Genomic DNA, 15,823 nt, shown 5'->3' on the forward strand with positions numbered 1-15,823 from the left:
CCTGCTTTTGGCATTTTTTGCCGTAAAAAATAAATAGTGTCTCCTGATAGTTCAGACACAAATATATCTGTTGAAAATAGTCTGGAGTAGGCCCGAGAAATACAAGTGTGGTTTTGCAGTTCCACGGGTCAAATCTCTGTATTATCCTGCTTTTCGCAATTTTTGGCCGTAAAAAATAAATAATAGTGTCTCCTGAATGTTCAAACACAAATATATCTGTTGAAAATAGTCTGGTGAAGGCCCGAGAAATATAAGTGTGGTTTTGCAGTTCCACGGTTCAAACCTCTGTATTATCCACTTTTGGGCCATTTGTATCTAAAAAAAACAGTTTGAGTGTGTCGTTCACTGTTCAGCCGCAAATATATATTTAAAAAAGTCTGGTCTACATACACCAGTAAATTATAACTGTGGTTTTGCTGTTCCACGGTAAGAAATCTCTATTATTCAGCTTTTGGTATTTTTTCCGTAACCACAAAAAGGCCATTTGTACCACCTGCCATGCCAGCATCAGCAGGGGTGACAAAACTACCAGCCTGACCACCACCAGCATGATCAGGCACATGGCAGCAAAGCACCGACTTTGTGGGGCGAACCCCAGGGTCCACGACCAGTGTCAGCAGGTGTCACCACTGCTTCTTCCACTGTTGTGCATGCAATAGAACCCCCTGTTGTGTGTGCAAGGCAATCCCCTGTCCATACTGCATGTAAAGATGCCCCCTCCTCTCAGTCTTCACTTGTTATGGCAGTTTCTCAAGAAACAGCATCAACGTCCACGTCCACATCCCACCGCAGCATTCAATTGTCCATATCCCAGACCTTTTGAACGAAAGCGGAAATTCGCAGCTAACGCCCCACAGGCCACAGTCCTAAATTCGCACATTTCATGACTGCTTGCGTTGGAAATGGTGCCTTTTAGGCTGGTGGAGACGGAATCCTTCCGCAACCTTATGGTGGTGGCCGTCCCTCGGTACTCTGTCCCCAGCCGACACTATTTTGCCCGGTGTGCCATCCCCGCACTACACAAGCACGTGTCCCAAAACATCTGCCATGCCCTCAACAAAGCAGTTACTGTGAGGGTCCAACTGACAACGGACACGTGGACAAGTGCTTGTGGCCAGGGACGGTACATCTCCCTGACGGTACACTGGGTAATCCTAGTGGAAGCCGGGACCCATTCGGATCTTGAGACGGAACACATCCTCCCCACACCGAGGATTGCGGGCCCTATGTCTGTCAGAGTTGCCCCCACAGTGTAGATCTCCTGGGCATCATCCTCCTCCTCCTCATGTTCAGCCTCCATCTCAGATATCACCACATCAGTTACAAGCTGGAAGCACTGTCTCCACCAAGTGGCAACAGGCTGTGCTGAAACTCCTAAGCTTACCTCATACTGCTTGTGAGTTGTGGACAGCTGTGACAGAGCAGGCAGATCTGTGGCTGAGACCGCTGAACCTACATCCAGGCATGGTCGTGTGTGACAATGGCCGTAACCTGGTGGCGGCTCTGAGGCGAGGCGAGATCACACACGTACCATGCCTGGCTCATGTGCTTAACCTCGTGGTTCAGCGGTTTCTTAAATCGTACCCCGAGTTGCCAGATCTGCTCGTCAAAGTACGCCGCCTGTCAGCTCATCTTCGCAAGTCGGCTACAGCTTCCGCCGCCCTTGCTGTGTTGCAGCAGCGTTTGCAGCTTCCGTCACACCGACTGGTGTGTGATGTCCCCACATGTTGGAACTCTACCCTCCACATGCTGCAAAGGATTTGTTAGCAGAAGTGAGCAGTTGTGGGGTACCAGCTGCAACAAGGCGGCCGATATTCAGGTCAGACTCCACACATAATACCTCAGGAGTGGACCTTGATGTCTGACATCTGTACCATCTTGACAAACTTTGAGGAGTCCGCCCAGATGGTGAGTGGCGATGACGCCATCATTAGCGTCAGCATTCCACTTGTCTGTCTTTTGCAACGCTCTCTGCAGAGAATTAAAGAGGAGGCATTGCAGCCAGAGTATGATGAGATGGATCAAAAAGCCGTAGCGGTCGATTACATACAGCCCAGCCTCATCTCATCCCAAAGTGCATTGGGGGACAATGAGGGAGAGGAGGAGGAGGAGGAAGAACAGGAGCTTGTATCATGCGCTGTAGACGGTAGTACTGTACAACTGTCATACCGTCAGTTCAGCGTGGGTGGCCTGAGGACAGGGGGGAGGAGTAGGAGGAGGAGAGCATGGTCTGTCGTCATCTTGGTGAGGACACGTTAGTCTTGACCGTTACCATTCTGGCACGCATGGCTGACTTTATGTTACGCTGCCTTAACCGTGACCCTCGCGTTGTCAAAATGTTGGGTGACAGTCATTACTGGTTGGTGACACTTTTAGACCCCCGCTACAAGGAGAACTTTCACTCTCTTATTCCTGAGGTGGAGAGGTCTACAAAAATGGGGCAGTACCAGAAGGCCCTTGCTGCAGAACTGTTAAAAAAAATTCCATCTTAACACGCAAGCGGCAGAGGTCACAGTTCATTGACTAACCAAGGCGTACAAGCGAGAGAGAGGCAACTCCAATCCAGCAGAGGCAGGGGAACACTGTCAATGTTCTGGAACAGTTTTCTGAGACCCGCCCAGCTTACAGGCCCTGAGGTGCGGGGTACTCTCACAAGGAGTGGAAAGTTTCAAAAGATGGTGAGGGAGTACCTTGCCGACCGTACCAGCGTCCTCCATGCTTCCTCTGTGCCTTTTAATTATTGGGTATCCAAGCTGGACACTTGGAATGAACTCGCTCTGTACGCCTTGGAGGTCCTGGCCTGCCCTCCTGCTAGCGTGTTGTCGGAGCGTGTTTTTAGTGCCGCTGGGGGAATTATAACTGATAAGAGCACTCGCCTGTCAACTGACAATGCTGACAAGCTGACCCTTATCAAAATGAACAAGGGCTGGTTTGGGCCAGACTTCTCATCACCACCAAATGACAGCAGAGTAACATAAAGTCAAATCCACTGTGTTATTTCGGGAGGTGTATTCACATCCGCCGCTGCACACCCACACATGGGTATACGCTTCCTCATTTCGGCTGTTTTATGTTCTTCTCCTTATCCTCAGCCTCCACCACCACTATACCACCAGGGTGACCGTGGTCCGTGTTGCCATTATTGAAAGTTCCTCCTTCCTTATTTTTGTCAGCTTTTGCTTTGAAGGCATAAGCAAAGACTGTGGGAGACCCACTCCCCAATAATGGGAATAATATTTTTAAGATGCTGTACTGTATGGCTCTTGTAAGGGGCATTAAAAGCGTCTTGTTAAGCTACTGCTACCTCCACCACTTTTCCGAGGGGCATTAAAATCGTCTTATTAAGCTACTCTGACCTCCACCACTTTTCCGAGGGACATTAAAACCGCCTTGTTAAGCTACTGGGACCTCCACGTCTCTTCTGAGGGGCATTAAAAGCATCTTATTAAGCTACTGTGACCTCCACCACTTTTCCGAGGGGCATTAAAACCGTCTTGTTAAGCTACTGGGACCTCCACCACTTTTCCGAGGGGCATTAAAAGCGTCTTGTTAAGCTACTGGGACCTCCACCACGTTTCCGAGGGGCATTAAAAGCATCTTGTTAAACCGCTCTGAACTCCACAGCTCTTCCAAGGGGCATTGAAATGTTGTTTTTAATTAACTCTAACCTCCGCGACTCTTCAAACGGGCATTGCATTTCCTCCTAATTTTTGGCAGCTTTTGCTTGGAAGGCATAAGCAAAGACTATGGGAGACCCACTCCCCAATAACGGGAGTAATGTTTGTAATATGCTGTACTGCATGGCTCTTGTAAGGGGCATTGCAAGTTCCTCCGTCCTAATTTTTGGCAGCTTTTGCTTGGAAGGCATAAGCAAAGAATATGGGAGACACACTCCCCAATAATGGGAATAATGTTTTTAAGATGCTGTACTGTATGGCTCTTGTAAGGGGCATTAAGACAGTCTTGTTAAGCTACTGCGACCTCCACCACTTTTCCGAGGGGCATTAAAACCTTCTTGTTAAGCTACTGTGACCTCCACGTCTCTTCAAAGGGGCATTAAAAGTGTCTTCTTATGCCACTTTGAACTCCACAGCTCTTCCAAGGGGCATTGAAATGTTTTTTTTAATTACCTCTAACCTCCACGACTCTTCCAACGGGCATTGCATTTCCTCCTAATTTTAGTCAGCTTTTGCTTTTCAATACAAAGGCAAAAACTAAAGGAGACCCACTCCCCACTAATGGGTAGAAGGTTTTTAGTGCGCTGTAATCCACGTCTGTTTCAAGGGGCATTGCAGTTCCTCATAATTTTTGGAAAGCCTTCCATTCACTGCTTAGGCCAACAGTGTACCGGAGACCCAGTTGCTATAAATGGAAAAAACGGTTTAGTTAAGGCCCTCTGACCTCCATGTCATTTCCAAGGGGCATTGGAGTGCCTCAAAATTTTTGGTAGGCATTGCACTCACTGTATGCCCTATAACTGTGTAGCCGAACAGCTCCTTTTGTTACAGAAACATATCCTACAAGACATGTGTGGTTGACTGGCCTGATATTGATATGAATAGTCCCTGTTCCTCCTGCTCTTTCTCCTTTGCCACTGCCTCATCCATCATTTATCATCTGAAGCTTTGTTTTAACTGGAGTCATAGAACTGGGATAGTAGCAGGAAAACATCCAGCAATCCTCGGCGGAGGTAGAATATGCGCCAAAACGCTGACCACCTCAGGCCTAGCCACTACTACATACATGCGCTTGCATTCCAAGAAAACAAAGCAGATGCTAACTTCTATCATCATCATCATGGTCCTCACCTTGGCACTCTCAACTCCCCTGATGGAGAAGCCAGGGCCCACCGGAGGAGTCTGGTTCTCTGGTGGGCTCGTCCAATGCTGCCCTAAATCAGGCCGGGCTAAGAAAAGTTTGTGTGGGGATGTTCCAAGGAGAAATAGGGGCGGCTGGGGACCGTTTATAGACACCCGGCTGCCCCCAGGCAGCTGAGGACCATGTGTGGACACCCGGCCGCGAGGCGGCTGGGGACCGAGTATGCACACCCGGCCGCCCCCTGGCGGCTCGGGACCGAGTGTGGACACCCTGCCACTGGGCGGCTGGGGACTGAGTATGGATTCCAGGCCGCCAACACAGCCATGACGTGGTGGCTAGATTCCGCCTCCACATGCCTAAAAGGCCAATATCAAGTGCAAGCAAGCAAGCAGTATGGTATTGCAGCCTGGGGGTGGGTGGGTGGCAGGCTGCACACTTACGCTTGCATTCCAAGAAAACAAAGCAGATGCTAACTTGTATTATCATCATCATGGTCCTGACCTTGGCACTCTCAACTCCCCTGATGGAGAAGCCAGGGCCCACCGGAGGAGTCTGGTTCTCTGGTGGGCTCGTCCAATGATGCCCTAAAGCAGGCCGGGCTAAGAAAAGTGTGTGGGGGGAAGTTGACAGGAGAAATAGAGGCGGCTGGTGACCGTGTGTGGACACCCGGCCGCGAGGCGGCTGGGGACTGAGTATGTACACTCCGCCGCCCCCTGGCGGCTGGGGACTGAGTGTGGACACCCGGCCGCCGGGCGGCTGGGGACTGAGTATGGATTCCAGGCCTCCAACGCAGCCATGACGTGGTGGCCAGATTCCGCCTCCACATGCCTATAAGGCCCAATTTCAAGTGCAGGCAAGCAAGCAGTGTGGTATTACTGCCTGGGGGTGGGTGGGTGGCAGGTTGCACACTTACGCTTGCATTCCAAGAAAACAAAGCAGATGCTAACTTGTATCATCATCATCATGGTCCTGACCTTGGCACTCTCAACTCCCCTGATGGAGAAGCCAGGGCCCACCGGAGGAGTCTGGTTCTCTTGTGGGCTCGTCCAATGCTGCCCTAAAGCAGGCCGGGCTAAGAAAAGTGTGTGGGGGGATGATCCAAGGAGAAATAGGGGCGGCTGGGGACCGTTTATGGACACTCGGCTGCGGGGCGGCTGGGGACCGAGTATGGACACCCGGCCACGCCCTGGCGGCTGGAGACCGAGTGTGGACACCCGGCCGCCGGGCGGCTGGGGACTGAGTATGGATTCCAGGCCGCCAACGCAGCCATGACGTGGTGGCCAGATTCCGCCTCCACATGCCTAAAAGGCCCAATTTCAAGGTCAAGCAAGCAAGCAGTATGGTATTGCAGCCTGGGGGTGGGTGGGTGGTTGGCTGCATACTTGCGCTTGCATTGCAAGGAATAGGGGAGGTACAATTGAACAGTGCCCTGGGACAAGAACTTGCACGGGGATAGTTGCAAGTCTGAATCTTCTGATGCGGCAAGGATGACTTCTGATGGGCACACTTTTAGGCAGTGACCTCGGTGTCAGAGATGCTTCCAGGGGTCTTCCCCATGATGTTCCCATGTGATTTCAGCACTGTATGCATGTGTCACACAGCACATGGCCAGATAAGGTTGTAAAATGTTAAAATGATATTTCCCGGTGAATGCATTTGTCACGGTTGAAAGCAATGCAAAAGTGCAAAAATGCATAAAAAATGCTACTTTTGAACATAGCCTAAGGTGTGGAGGAGTATTTTTTTGGGGGGTTATTTATTTTACCTTATACACAAGTCTTTACCCTGGAAAGGAACTTCCTTAACATATTTCACAGGAAAGCTGTTTCAGTTTATTTTTTGAACGTTTTATTGTGAACCCTTAAAAGTGGCTTAATACCTCTGACCACGTTGTTGAAAGCAGTGACCTGGGGGTCAGAAATGTTTCCTGGGGCGATCCCCATGCTGTCCCCATGTCATTTGAGCACTGTCACTATCGTTTTGGGCACTTGTTAGGCTTTAAAAAGACTGCCGGGGGTGCCGCTGCAAAAATGCTCGGGTCTAACATTGGGCTCGTTGCTCGGGTCGAGCACCCGAGTATCATGGCGAGCTCGGCCCGAGCTTCGAACACCCGTGCATTTTAGTGCTCGCTCAACACTAATGTAGTATAAATATAGAAAACATCAACGAGACATTATGCATGTGTGGAAAACATTAGAGAGACATTATGCACGTAGACAGTTCTGTAAAAAATACAGTAGAAAGTGTCAGTTCAGCAGCATGAGGGACCTGTCCCAAACCCTCAACGTAGGCCCTGGGGTGGCTGCAGGGCATGAAGATCCCGAGTTGGACCTCCATTAGAGCCACTCCAGACAGGTTTTTCTTCTGAGGTCTGAGGTAGAAGTAGAAGTGTTTTTTTGCATAAAACCAATAGGGTGCAAACTATATACAAAAGTGAGTCTGTCTCCTGCCAGTGTCCGCAGGGACAAATGTCTCTTTAAACTGAAATCCGGGTGGAGAAAATGGAAAATTTCAACAAAAGTTTAAACAACAAGAAGGTGCATCCTCCGGGGCTGCTTACAAGTGGTATCCCCACCGGGGAAAAGGCTCATTTTTGCCAACGGAGCCTGACCGGTCCTCTGTTGATAGGTGAGTGGGGACATCCGCCTTGAACATCCTGTGGACGTCCAGGGCATACCACCCACGCTCCCCATGGTAGCGGGTGTAAGATACCAGATCACCCGGATAGAGGTTCCGGCTAGGGTGGCCCTGCTCCAGCCGGGTCTCGACGTCCCGCCAGTTGACGAACACGTCCCGGCTGAACTGTGGGCTCTGAATGAAGCCCCATCCTGCCTCCTGGTGGAAGCGCACAATTACGCCTTCTTACACGGGGCCTGGACGGGTGGCCTCCGCCTGTCGGGCCTGCGACTTGGCAACCTTGGTGCGCACCTCCAGGTGCTCGCAGTGGATCCTCCTTCCTTGCCGCTACTTGTCGAGCTGGAGGAGCTCTTTACGGCAAAACTCCTCCCGCCTCCGTGCTTTAGACCGGGTCTCCTAGGGGAAGCCTATGAAGTCGCCCCCCTGGTTGTCCCAGGCATACTCTTCTGCCGCCGAGCAGGTGACTGGAGGTGCAGGGAACGGCAAAAGCGGAGGCTGCTGGGGACCCTCTACTGGTGCGGACCAGTCCGGGTTGGGGCAGGTGGATACCCAGGCAGACGCAGGCGTTTCCGGATCGGGGGTCGGGAGGCATAGCAGGCCTCCGGGTGTGGCGGTGGCTTGGGCCTCCGGAGCCAAGAGCTTCTCCCACACGATGGCGCCCAGAGATAGGGGTGCTGGCAGGATACTTAGGAGGGCTTCAGTGCGTCCCGCGCCCGGGATAAGGATTTCAGTCTTACCCGCACTTGGGCTGCACGGGGCCTCCTGGGCTTCCTCCGCCTGGGCTGGAGCTTCACTTGACAGGCGCGGCGGTCCCGGATCCTCCTCAACACATCCTCTCTCCACTCTGTGGTGGCCATTCGTTGGGCCTCTTCGACCCTCCGGGTCAGGTCCTGTGACTCACCACGGAGGAACTCGGCCTCCTCCGCGGTCAGGTAGATTCCCTCCATGCCGAGGGAGGTAGCAGCAGGTGGGCCAGCGACGGAGGACATCTCCTTTGCTGCTTCCATCTTTGCTGCTGGGTGCTGTTTCTTTCTCCTCCTTCTTTTGGGGCGGCTCCAGGGCGGCTGGCTGATGGGCACTCCTTGGGACGTCCCATCCGTTGCTGCGGGCACGCAATCCTTCCGACTACGCCAAGTTGTGAGGCCCTCCCTGGGAAATGGGGTTACTCGGAGCCGGGTCGGTGTAAGGGTAGCGAGGGAGGCAGTCGTGGCCTGGACCCGGTCCGTGCCCAGGGCGGTCACATAAAAGGGATTTAATGGGCTTTCAAGTAAGAGTGGTATTTTTCCACTACGCCACCTGCGGTTTCCGGTGATGGACTCCAGCGCTGCTACAGTCCACTGAGGCTGGTGTTATAGGCAGCTAAGATGGGACGGCTCCCTACAGGCGGAGCAGGCCTCAGGGCAGTGTGTGAAGGAATGGTAGGTACAGTGCCGCGCAGGAAATAACAGGCTGAAGCGGGGTGTGAAGTCATCCAGGGTTTTTACTCACATTCAGATGAACTTTAGCCACAAAGCTTCCCTCTGCTTCTCATGGCGTACTGTGGCCACCGGAAAGGGGGCTCAGCACTTTCCAGGTAGATCAGGAGCACCTCTCGAGACCCCTCTGGTGTGTGTTCCTCTCCTTGGCAAGTTCTCCCACTAAGTCTTCTCCTGACTGTATGTGTGGTACGAACGTAGTGTAAGGCTGGGTCCCACTGGGTGAATGCAGTGTGAGAGATACAGGTGGCGTAGGCCGCTCCGTCCATATCCCCCTGGGATCCACTAAGCCTCTGGGCTTTTCGGACTGAGACTTGAAGTGACAAAGTCAGATATCGGGGGCCGGTCACCCCTCTTGCAGCAGGAATCCCTCTCACTAGGCCAGAGCAAGAAATACAGGTGGCGTATGCCGCTCTGTCCGTATCCCCCAGGGATCCTTTTGCCTGTGGAGCCTATCTCCTCCGCTCCCCTCCAGGCCTTCTTAGGTCAGGACCTTGACCGGGTAGAGACAGCAGTTAACTCTGACCCGCTCCTCGTCTCAAGGCCAGAGAACGAGGACCGTGTATCTTCAGTCAGCTGCAGACTCTAGCAGAAGACCACAGTCAAAGACGAAGATCACAATCAAAGACCTTGAACTTAATATGGCCGTAGATTAAATATGAATCAATAAGTGTTTCCTAAAATTGTGTCCTCCACCATCCACCCTCACCCACTACATGGTTCCTCCTGTCTTTTGGTCCCCCCCCCCATCTCCTCTATCCCAGGCTGGGGCAGGTGTGAAAAAGAGAGGTTGTGGTGGAAGGGGGAATAGGCTTGGTGTTCAAGGTTTACATAGGGTAGGTGGTAATGTTAGTGAAAGCTCTAATGAACCAACACCATCATGTCCTATCCAAAGACACCTGACAACTTCTGTTACTGGACGGGCTACTCCACTCCCTTTCTTTGGCAGCCACACAGCGATACACCTTGTTGATAAGGGCCAGAAAGAGCAGGTGCTCCAGTGGATGGCAAGCGCTGCTTCAAGTGGCCTCTCCCCTTCTAACTCCACCTCAACATCACACACAGTACAGTCCACAGAGGTGGCACCCCAATTAACCTTGCTTCCCCTCATGTCACAACTGTCCAAGCGCCCAACTGACTGTAGTGAACCAGAGATGGGCGAGTCTGTAGAACTGTTCATCCATTCTATACCATGGGCATCAGAAGTGTACTCCAAACATTCACAGAGTCAAGAAGAGGAGGAAAGCATCGGCATCGATGCGCAAATTTTTTTTTACGTTGGATTCGGAGCAGGACAGAGTAGGATCCGAGCAGGTTCCTGACCCTCGTCACCAGACGTTAACCACAGGGGAGGGAGGTGATCCTGATGAGATACCTGAGGCTCATGCGGACTTTATTGTGCTGTCAGGGCAACAAGAGGAGAAGGGTCACTCTGAGGGTGAGGAATGGGATAACATATTGGATGATGACGAGGTTGAAGATCCTACTTGGTGTGAACCCAGAGGCATGCAGCCAAGTAGCTCATCTGAGGAGGTGGAGGAGGAAGATGAGGAGGTTACCTTCCGCCTAACGGCACAGACACGGAGTGATGCAAGCACGAGGAGTACTGCATCCTTAGCCACAACTGTGGCGGTGGCCAGCAGCAGTCGCGGGTCTGCAGCTCGCAAGGGTAGCAAGGGTTGCCTAGCCTTGGCCTTTTTTGAGACCTCAAAGGATGAGCCAACTCACGTTATCTGCACACGCTAGAAAAAACTCAGCATAGGGAAAAAGTGCAATAATTTGACTGCTACATTCATGAACCTTCACATGCGCACACAACATGCGTTAAGCTGATAATCTCACTGCGCTAAAATGCAGAACAGTGGACCTCAACAACCATCAGCTGCCCCATCAACCACATCCGCTGCTTCTTCCTCCTCATCTGTTACCGTGCCAAGTATTGGCATGCAGGCTGAGTGGGAGCCCGTCAGCTGTAACGGAAGCGGACATGCCTGCTGTGTTTGTTTCACCGAGCAAACTACACATTTCTCAATCCACCGTAACATCTGCGCCTGCACCTCACTCACAGTCCAGCAGTTTGTCCGTTTCACCATACTCCGCCCTCTTTCACCACTGCAACCAGTTGCCCAGTTGCCATTACTTTTCCAAGAAAGCTGTGCCTGCGCTACACCAGCATGTCGCAGACAACATCATCCATTCCTTGGCTAAATCTATATCTGCCAGGGGGCATTTCACCACAGACACCTGGACAAGTAAGCATGGCCAAGGGCGTTACATCTCGCTGACTGGGCACTGGGTGACTCTGGTGGCTGTGGAGACAGGCAGGGAAGGGGCTTCTCCACAAATCTTGGAATCCCCAAGGCTGGCAGAACAAACCTCTGTATTTCCAACTTCCTCCACTGCTTCTGCGTCCTCCACCTCCTCTAGGGCCTCCACCTGCGTAATCAACCTCTGTCTTAACGAGACACGCGTTCCAACAGTGCAGAGTGAATCCACACCACCTCCGTATTGCGCAGCCAGTTCTCACCGCAATCAGGCAATCTTCAAATTAATATGCCTTGGAGATCACAGTCATACAGGTGAAGAGTTGTGGACAGCTCTCCAGGCTTAGTTTCAGCAATGGCTGTCTCTACTGAACCTGGAGCTAGGGAAGGCCGTGTGCGATAAAAGTGCGAACCTGTTGGCGGCCCTACGCCGAGGCGAACACACAGAAGTGTCTTGCATGGCTCACGTCCTCAACCTGGTGGTACAGCGATTTCTCTGCCACTATCCCGGCCTCGATGAGCTGCTTCAGAAAGTATGGAAGCTGTGTGCTCACTTACGCCATTCGCATCCCTCATGTCATTGACTTGCATCGATACAGAGGTGTTTGTCCATGCCAGTTAACAGGATGATATGTAATGTGCCGGCGTGGTTGAATTCCACTCTGCTCATGTTGCAGCGACTGTGGCAACAGCAATGAGCCCTAACGCAGTATGTCATATCGTATAGCCTAAGCCAAGCCAGTAGGGACGTGGGGCATATCACTTTTATGGACTGGGAACAGATTAAGGACCTCTGCACCCTTCTGCACAGTTTTGAAATGGCTACAAAACTAGTTAGCACTGACAATGCTGTCATCGGCATCACCATTCCGGTCATCTACATGCTGGAGAAGACTTTGAATAGCATGCGACAGGAGGTGGTTGTCCCAGAAGAAGAGGAGGATGCGGAAGGCATAAGAATGTTTCAAAGTTCCAGACTGTCGTCACACAGGTGGATGCCAAGTGACGGTGGCTTCCTGCGATCGAGGGGGTTTATGATGCCAGACATACTGTTAGTGAAGGTTCAAGAGCCGAGGAACAAATGGAGAAGGAAGAGATGATGGGCGAGCAACAGTCAGAAGATGAAGAGGATAATCATCCCCTCTCTGTTGAACATGCTTGGCAGGAGGAGACAGAGGAATCATGCATCAGTTTTACACAGCCAACAATAGAGTCTGGCTTTGGACCACCTGAAAGAGCCCGACATATGAGTTCCTTCTTGCTGCACTTTCTGCAACATCATCCCCGTATAGTTAGGATTCAAAATAATGCTGACTACTGGGTTGCCACTCTGTTAGATCCACGTTATAAGTAAATTTTGCCAGATGCTTCTCGCCCTGGAAAGAGACACGCTAATGTTGGAATATCGAAACAAACTTTTAAGCAACCTTAATAGAGCTTTCCTCAAGATATGAGTGAGGCACACAGTGTGCATTGCAGCTGAGGTCTTTCAAACTCCGGCACATCCGTTCGTTAACGCCAAAACATTAGCAGCAGCTGCAAAGTAAGTGGCAGAAGCAATTTCTGTGAGTCTTTTCACACATTTTTTAGACCAGCTCGTGCACCAGCACAACAGATTACAAGTCTGACATGTGAAGAACGACTGGAGAGGATGGTGGAGGACTATCTAGAGCTCAATACGAATACTATCAGTGATGAATTTGACCCTTTTACATTTTGGTCTTCAAAAATGGATGAATGGCCTGAGCTCGCCTGTCACGCGTTGGACGTTTTATCATGCCCGGCAGCCAGCGTTCTCTCAGAACGTGTGTTCAGAACTGCTGGTGGTGTCCTGACTAGTGATGAGCGAACGTGCTCGCCACTGCTTGGTACTCACCCGAGCATCACTGTGCTCGACGAGCTCGGCACTGGACGAGTATTTCCGGGTTGCTCGGGTGGGAACTCTGGTCCCCTCCCTGCATGTTTGGCGCTCTTTAGAGAGCCAATGAACATCCAGGAATTGCCTGTCAGACACTGTAATGCCGTAGCCATGTTGGTTGTGGACATTACAGTGATTGGCTGGCCACACAGCATCATCATGTGTATATAAGACCGGGCGCCGCCATGTTCGTCACAGTCTACCCCAGAATCAGGCAGAGTAGGGAGAGGTGTTGCTGCGTCAGGGAGAGATTTGCTTGTTTATAGTTAGTATAGGTATTCCACAACATATATCTACAGTATATCTATCTGAACTAGCAGTCCTTCTGAGGACAAATCCAGCTGCATATAATCAGTTGCAGGCAGGCAGTGTATGTGGCAGACTGCAGTGTATGATATTGCACAAGAGGGTCAATTGAAAGTCCTCTCTGTTGCTGCTGTAATAATTACAGCTATTTCTAGACATAGAAAGGCATTTTTTTTTTTAATCTTAATCTTGGTTATTTGCTTAAAAATCAATCCAGAGTACACCATTTTTCTGCTCACTGCAGAATCAAGCCTGATCTGTTCCATATTTCAGCGATAAAAATCCAGAAATTTGAACTGAACGTGGAAAATATTGGCCTCGTTTTCCATTCTGTTGCAGTTTGTCGGTGAAGCTATTTATACTAGGTCTCTGTGTAGAATAATATTAGTAAATTACAGGCCTACTATTTAAAACCGTGGTTCTCTGTCCGACATATCACTAATAAGACTGTTCAAAAATTATACATTTCTTCCATTTTCTTTCCATTGCAGTGTGTCGGTCAAGCTATTCACACTAGGTCTCTGTGTAGAATAATATTAGTAAATTACAGGCCTACTTTTTAAAACCGTGGTTCTCTGTCAGACATATCACCTATTAGACTGTTCAAAAATCATATATTTCTTCCATTTTCATTCCGTTGCAGTGTGTCGGTGAAGCTATTCACACTAGGTCTCTGTGTAGAATAATATTAGTAAATTACAGGACTGATATTTAAAATTTCAAAAATCAGCCATTTCTTGTGAACGTGGAAAATATTGTCCTCCCTTAAAAATGCGCAAGATGCGTGGCAAGGGACGGGGAAGTGGATGTGATGTGATGGTGATGGAGAAGCTATTCACACTAGGTCTCCGTGTAGAATAATATTAGTAAATTACAGGCCTACAATTTAAAGCCGTGGTTCTCTGTCAGACATATCACCTAAAAGACTGTTCAAAAATCATACTTTTCTTCCATTTTCATTCCGTTGCAGTGTGTTGGTGAAGCTATCTTCTCCTTGTAGAATAATATTAGTAAATTACAGACCTGCTATTTAAAAATTATGGTTCTCTGTCAGACGTATCACACATAACTGCATTCCAAAATCAGCCATTTCTCGTGAAGGTGGAAAATATTGTCCTCCATTTAAAATGGGCAAGGTGCATGCCAAGGGACGGGGAAGTGGACGTGATGGTGCATGCAGAGGCCGAGGATTTGGCCGTGGGCAAGGTGAAATTGTGCCACAACAAACACCCACATCTTGTCGCTCGACCTTCCTGTCCCAATTACTAGGGGACTGCAGAGCACCATTATTGAACATCGAGCAGTGTGAAAAGGTTATTAGTTGGATAGAAGATAATGCTTCCAGTCACTTTGCCACCACCACCTCCACCCTGTCTTCCACATGGTCAAGTCTCAGTAGCCGTGAGTCTGGACCGCATATTCCTCAACCTGATCCTCCTTCCTCCCACCATCAGCCCGGAGACAACTGATCCCACACTTGGACACTAAGAAGAGCTGTTCACTTTTCCATTTGTAGATTCGTGCCTCTCGCCCTGTCCGCTTCCAGCGAGTCAAGAGTAGAACGTGTGTAGCGATGGCCAAATATTGGAACAGCTACGGTCACACGAAGGCGACGGTGGTAAAGTGCAATTACTGTCACAAGAGGTGGATGATGATGAGACACAATTGCCAGAAAGTCAGGAGGAGGACCAGGGTGCAGAAGTGGAAGACGAGGTGGTGGATGATATAGTAACTGATCCAACCTGGCAGGGGGACACACAGAGTGAGGACAGCAGCACACAGGGGGAGGGAGGCATAGCACCACAACAGGCAGGAAGAAGCAGCGTGGTGGCCGCAGACACAAGACGGGAAAGCGTTACTCGTAATGCCAACACGACAGAAGTTACCAGTACAACTGTTAGGTCTTCCCGAGTCTGGTTATTTTTCAAAGACTCTGCAGATAACCCCAAAAAGGCCATTTGCACCACCCGCCAGGCCAGCATCAGCAGGGGTAGCAAAACTAGCAGCCTGACCACCACCAGCATGATCAGGCACATGGCAGCAAAGCACCCAACTAAGTGGGCCGAACCCCAGGGTCCAGCAACAGTGTCTGTGGGTAACATCACTGCTCGTTCTGCTGTTGTGCGTGCACGCCAATCCCCTGTCAATGGCACATGCCAAGATGCCTCCCACCCTGCACCTGTCGTTGCACACTCTCAAGTAGCACCATCAGCAAGCACGTCCTTGTCCCAGCGCAGCGTTCAGTTGTCCCTACCCCAGTCCTTGGAACGCAAGCGCAAATACGCAGCCAATGCCTTACTACTAAATTCACACATTTCGCGAATGCTTGCGCTAGAAATGTTGTCTTTTAGGCTCGTGGAAATTTTCCTCAACCTGATGGCAGCCGTCCCTTGGTACTCGGTCCC

The sequence above is a fragment of the Phyllobates terribilis genome, unplaced genomic scaffold (assembly GCF_046119375.1).
Source record: "Phyllobates terribilis strain yellow unplaced genomic scaffold, ASM4611937v1 Scaffold_7__3_contigs__length_470593459, whole genome shotgun sequence".
NCBI lineage: Eukaryota > Metazoa > Chordata > Amphibia > Anura > Dendrobatidae > Phyllobates > Phyllobates terribilis.